Raw genomic sequence first — 7,156 nt, 5'->3', positions numbered from 1 at the left:
AAAAAAAAAGAAAGAAAGATACTCCTCTGGTATCCATGGAACCAAAATGACACTATAATGGACTTGAATTTAATAGAAAATTTTAATGATGTTAACAATTCTTAAAAAAATCACCTTGGCATTTTAATCAGAACAAAATATTTAGACTAACCAATGACACTATAAAAGTTGAGGCACCAAATTATGTCAAAATTAAAGTATAGAGATTAAATATCAAATTTGAGCGAAATATAGGAAGCAAAACTAAAATTTAGCTGTTCTTATATAATCTTTAAAAAGTTGATGGATTAGAATTGAAATTTAGCGTTAGTTTTCTATGACAAAAGAAAAGAAAGAAAGAATGGAGATGTGTCTAAATTATGTCTAAATTAAAGTATAGAGATTAAATCTCAAATTTAAGCTAAATATAGGGAGCAAAAATGAAATTTAGCCACTCTTATATAATCTTTAAAAATTTGATGGATCAGAATTGAAATTTAGCCAGAATTTTCTATGTCAAAAGAAAAGGAAAGAAAGAATGGCCATGTGTCTAAATTATGTCAAAATTAAAGTATAGAGATTAAATCTTAAATTTGAGCAAAATATAGGGATCAAAACTAAAATTTAACCATTCTTATATAATCTTAAAAGGTAGAGGATTAGAACTAAAATTTAGCCACTACTTTTTTCATGTCAAAAGAAAAAAAAAGAATGGACAAGTGTCTAAATTATATCAAAATTAAAGTATAGAAATTAAATATCAAATTTGAGTGAAATATAAAATTAAAATTAAAATTTAACCATTTTATATAATTCTAAAAGTAGAAGGGTTAAAACTAAAATTTAACCATTATTTTAACATGTAAAAAAATGAATCGATTTTATATATAGTAATATAGATTTTATTTTATTATCTTACCGAGAGTGAGGTTGGTTTTAGCATTGGTTTTAAAAAGTCATTTGAAAAAATACTTTTGAAAAATTTAGTTTAAAATTGAAGTGTTTAATATTACTGTAAAAAGTAGTTTTGAAAAATAAAATATTCATTTCAAACATGATTTGTAATGTAAAATATATGCATTTAAATAATGTTTAAATTCATTAATGATATTTCAATAAAAATAATTTATTTTAACTCATTATTAATATTTTATATACAATATATATATTAAATATTTTACAATAATTAATATTAATTATCTGTAAAATTAATTTGAATATACATAAATTATATTTTAAATATTAAAATATAACCATTATAGACTTAAATATACAATGTGATAAATTTCAATGCGGAAATAATTATATACGAATATAAAATTATAAAAAATTGAATTATAAATAGGGACTAAAATATTATTTTACTTTAAAAATTAGTTTTGACTTTAAAACCATATGTTTAACTCTTAAATTAATGTTATGAAAGATGAAGTTATAGTTAGAAGAAAAGGGGAAAATGCATTATAGTAACATGTGTGGCAATTTAATAGAGAAATTATTTCACTACTCTCTTCAAATTGGTTTGAATTAAATCTATTAGTCTTCAACACAAAGTACACCTATCACCTAAAGATGACCAACTAGTTTTGACATCTATGGTATAGAAGGTATAGGCTTGTTTTCATGATTGGATTAATCAGCAAGATTTTGAGTGATTTATGTAATAGGGATAACACATACAGATGTAAAGTGCCTAAAAGTGGACAGTCGGTCTATCTTCTTAATTTTTTAAATCTTATATTCACATGCATTCATCTTACATTTTTTATGATTTCATTGGTAAAACATAGTTTAAAAACATCAAAGTAGTATTCTATAAGCACACAAAAGTAGTAATGCTTTTTTTATTTTATATATTTTAATAAATTTAGAAAATATATGTACATTGAACTTAAGAAAATTAGGTTGATTTTATCATCTCAATTAAAATTATATTTAATTTACATATTATTTTTTTTATAATTTTGTTACATAAATATTTTTATACAGTGTCATGAGTATGTCATTATTTAGTAATATATTTTTTTCATATTTTTAAATAAACTATTTAAATAAAACAACCCAGATAAAACCCAAGATTGAAGAATGTGTAGATAAATGTTGATACCCAAATGGCCCCAAATAGATGATCATCTTGGATCTCCTGGCCATCCATTTTCACTTTATACCCAGCCGAATCTTGCATATCCCGCTTATTTTATTTTCCCACTAAACACGTGGGGTACCAACCTAACTCTTCTTATATCCTCCTCCTTGCTTCTAATTACATGAACACCATAATGAAGTTTTACTTATGAAGCAACAAAACCTGACTTTGTTGCTTTCATGTTGGGAATTAATTTGAATAAACAATGAAAAAAATAGAGAAGATTAAGCACGCAAATTTATATAAAAAAATTCTCTAATTGATATGATTAAGAAGATAAAAAAATCACGAGTAAAATATGTTTTAACTTTTCATTAATGAATAAAACAAACGAAAATACAAGATGGAGAAAAAATATTTTTAAAGTAATCAGAGTTCATCTAGAAGAAAAAATCTTGTTTGACTATCAAAATGCGGCTATGTTATTTGAGAAATATGTTGCATAGTCGCGACGTCACATGCTTCATCATCACAACATTGCTTCTGTTTTTCAAAAAGTTGCATCTGTCTTCAGTGTCACAACATGGACAACAATAAATGCCTGCAAAGTGTCCAAAAAATATGAGACGCACCCTGCATTTTATAATATTGAACTATCCACAAAATAATATATCAATATCATATAGATCAGAGGCAGATTTAGGGGGCTGGTAGGGGCCCAACCCCCTGGTAAATTTTTTATTTTAACCCTTTAAAATTTTAAAAATTTTAAATTAGTAAAGATAAATTTATATTTTAACCCTCTTAAAATGATAAAAATTTAATTTAATTATTTGAAAATTATAAAAATATAAAAAATTTAATTTCGACTCACAAATTTTTTTTTTAACTTTGCCCCTAATACATAAACAGTTTAATTTTCAAATGGCTGATACTTATTAAGGACGGTTGATGGGGATTTTGGTGACATTCTAAGTTGACTGAGATTATTATATCCTTTTGAACGTCAATGTCACCCCAATTATTTCTTGGAAATTATATCTTTCAATTCCTCAATCAATTGAAATGGTTGCAGGATTAATTCATGTGCTATAATTTTTCAATTCCCATAAAAAATTCCAACCCTTCTAAGGGTTAATCTAAATTTCTTTTACCCTTAAATTGATAATTAGGCTTTTTTAAATTTTTTATTCAGTCGATACTTGAATTTAATAATTAAATTTATTTTAATTGTTAAATTTAAAAATATAAAAATTTAATGACATGACATTTTAATATTATACCACATAATCACCTAAAAATTTAAAAAATATTTTTTTCTTAATTTTTAGGTGATGATGCCACAAATCTTAAAGTATGAAATCATCAAATCATAGAGGCATCCAAGTTCAAAGACAAAAATAATTTTTTAGGTAAAAAGATAAAAATAATTTAACTAAAATGAGTAAAGAAATATAAGTACCAAAATAGACTTTATTACAAACATTTGAACTAGACTAGTTGAATTACTAATTCAGAAAAAGCCATTAGATCTATTGATTTGAAATTTAATACGAATTAATTGAACTGAATAATTAAATCAGTTTAACTAAATAATTGAATCAATCAAACTAACGAACCAACGAACCAATAACTTAATCAATACGACCAGCCGTCCTATTCTAACAACCTTGCTAGTTACTGGATTTAGATAAAAATTATATTAATTTTTTTATTGTGCCGTCCATAGGGATTGTTAGTGAATCATCATTCGATGGCTATTAGGTCCAGTGCCTACGATATACTTAGATGGAATTATCATTTTAGATAATCTTTCGTATTCAAATGTAATAATTAATTACAAATATTTTATTTAACTTTATTATAAAATCCATTAATATTAATATTAAAATACTTTATTTTAATATTAAATAAATAATAAATGTGAGTATATAAAACAATTCAAATAAAGAAATAAAACCTTTAGCAAACAAAAAAAATTTGGCCTTTAAAAGATCTAACATCATTATTATATTTCGTCACGTTTCGCGAGCTTAAAATAAGATTATCAATCATATGATCAAAATAATTTAAAAAGTGGACTGGGTACGATACAATTATATGAGGAGCCCCGAATTTAGTATGGAATATATTGATAACTGAGCATAATATTGTTTGTCTGTGTCATTAATCCTTTAAAAATGTAATCGGTTTGTGATGTTTTTTCTATCGAAGAAAATATAAGCATTAACACATTGAGTGGCATTATCAATATTTGTCATAATTTAAATCTTGCTTGTAACCATTATCTGTTGGAGAGTGCATCGCTGTGATCCACACGCTGGAACAGAAGCGAAAGCACTCCTGAGACCAAAAGAAGAAAGCGAAAACACAAGAAAAAGCCTCTTGTTTTGTTTTTTAGAAAAAAAAAAAAAAAGTATAATTACAAAAAAGGAGAAAGAAGGCCATGGAAGTCAGAAATCGAAAATGCTTACTCAATGGAAAGACAAATGAATAATTGAAAAGCTGGGCCTCCACTCTTTTATGTCCTTCGAAGCCTGCCATGAATGGATAATGCAGCAGAGCCAGAGCAAGCAATGGAGGAGGATGACTCCTAGCACAAGGAGGCCAAAAATTCATCTCTTCCAAAAGGGATGGTAACTAGCACAAGTACTGTGTGGGAATGCATGGCAATAGGAGGTTTGTTCTTGTTATCAGCATCGCTGCATGGGCCCTGAGACTAATCAAAACCCAGAAACTATTTGGGCAACTTGACATGAATCTGCAAACAACCATAAATATTTGTAGAGTTAAAGCCAGAATGGTATTTGCCCATATCTATCCTTGTTTCTTTCTTGCTCTCTTCACTTGCCCTTAAGTTGTCTAGTCTTATCAGTTAACCTGAGCCCTCCACTGTGTTAGTTTTCGGCTTTATTGATCTGAAAGCATGGTCCATAGCCCTGTCTCATGATTCCATTGTTGGGCCTGTCAAACCAAACAATAAAAGTTAAGGCCTGGCTGTTGAGCTTTGACAAATCATGTATTATTTGTATTTGTACTTATTCATCTTTATTAGGACTAATATTTAATTTTGCCTTTTTTTTTACCATTTACATAGGTGGTGAGATTAGCTTTAATGAGATTAAAATAAGTGATAAGATATGTGTTTGAATGCAAATGTAATTTTGGAGATGAAATAAAAATATTGTTAATGATATTAAATTAAAATGTGTATATATATTAAAAATAAATTATTTATATTTATATTTATGTTAAATAAAAAAGGTTAAATAATAATTTATAATATTAGAAGTATATTTATATTAAAATTTATTTAAATTATATTATGAAAAATATTTAAATTATTTTTAGGTTAGTAATAATGCAATCAATTTGGAGAATTTTAAAAAAAAATATGGCTTTTCACCAGAGAACTATTCAAGCCACTAGAGCTTTCAATGGCAATGAGAAATTGATGGTGCAGTGAGATTGCAGTTGTTTCCCAAATATCATTTTTATGCCAGTGCAAAAGCAAAAAAAAGGTATATGGTCCTTGCACTCTATATCACCATGGGTGAGTTTGAATCCAAAGAAAGCCTGGTGGTTAAAGTATTTTTAGTAATGATTTGGTATTTTAAACTATCTAAAAATACCCGTGACCTTTTCCCACCTATTAGAAGGCACCACGTGCCATTAAAAATTTATTTAAGTTTATTATATATAAAAATTAAATTAAATATTGAAAAAATATGTTTAACTTTTTTTTTTTGCCATAATCAAGATATCCACCATTGATAATAGTGACTAATCTCCTTGCTACGAATGCTTTGCAAAGAGGTAAACGATTGGCCATTAAATGTATTTTATTCCCATGGGCGGGGATCGGACCCCAACCACATGGTTAAGGGATGAGGTGAGCAATCACCACTCTCTCATGATTATCTTTACTCCTCCTTCTTTCAATCTAAAATCTAGCTAACTTTTGTCATCTCCAGCCACCATCTGTCTCCTCCAACAACCATATGTTACTGCCAGCCAACAAGCACCAACCCGAAACACCTCTAAGTTTCATCAATAGATTCTCTCAAGCCTTCTTTCTTTATTTACTAATGATATTTTTTTTCTAAAAACCAATGATTAAGTCTAGATCTACCAAATGGTTTAGAGAAAAACCCTTTAAAAACCTTTCATCAATCGCTCATTGCTTCTAGATTTTTAAGTGTGTTTTACTACTGAAAAAAAACCATTTCTTCCATGCACCATCTCAACAAATCTTCAAAAGCCATGGGAAATTTGAATGGGTTTTCCTAGATACTCTTTGAGTTGAAGATTCTCTTCAGTTAATTTTGAATTCAAGTCACATTCTTGTTCCCATTTTCCTAGCATAGTCTTATAGGTCTTTAGAAACTCCTTCTTCTCATCACTATCTTAGTCATCATTAGTTTCAACCTCTAAATTAGATACTGCACTAAAAGTAAAAGCAACATAAAATTGTTCACCTGGTTCCCATCAGATTCAGAATTGCTAAAAGTGTCTTCATCACTCTATGTAGCACATAAAACCTTATTTTTCTTCTTAAGAGTGTCGAAACACTTAGCTTGAATATGACCATAACCAAGGCATTCATGACACTAAATGTCCTTATTCTTTTCTTTATCAATCTCTTCCTTAATAGCAACTCTTTTAATTCTTGGTCTTAGGAGTGTTCTTTGATGCCTCAAACTTTTTGAATCTCCTAACTTGCTTATTAAAGGCCTTATTAAAATTTTGAATAAGCAGGACAAGCTGCTCTTAAAGTTATTTTATGGCAATGCTATTGGGAATAGACATATCATCAGACACTTAGAAAGCAATGTTTGTTTCTCCCTTAGATCTATTCTTCATTGACTCATCTAGGTTCATCTCAAAAGTTTGTAAGGAACCAATTAAATAATCAATTTTCAAGCTTTCTAGACATTTTGCCTCCTTTATTACAATAACCTTTTAGGTAGAGACCTTAGAACCTTTCTCACAAGTTTAGATTTTGAATATTCTTCTCCAAGGGTTAATGCTTGGTTAGACAGATCACACAATTTAGTATAAAATTCACTAATAACTTTACAGCCCTACATT

Source organism: Gossypium arboreum, chromosome 6 (assembly GCF_025698485.1).
Source record: "Gossypium arboreum isolate Shixiya-1 chromosome 6, ASM2569848v2, whole genome shotgun sequence".
NCBI lineage: Eukaryota > Viridiplantae > Streptophyta > Magnoliopsida > Malvales > Malvaceae > Gossypium > Gossypium arboreum.
This window is presented reverse-complemented; position numbering follows the sequence as displayed.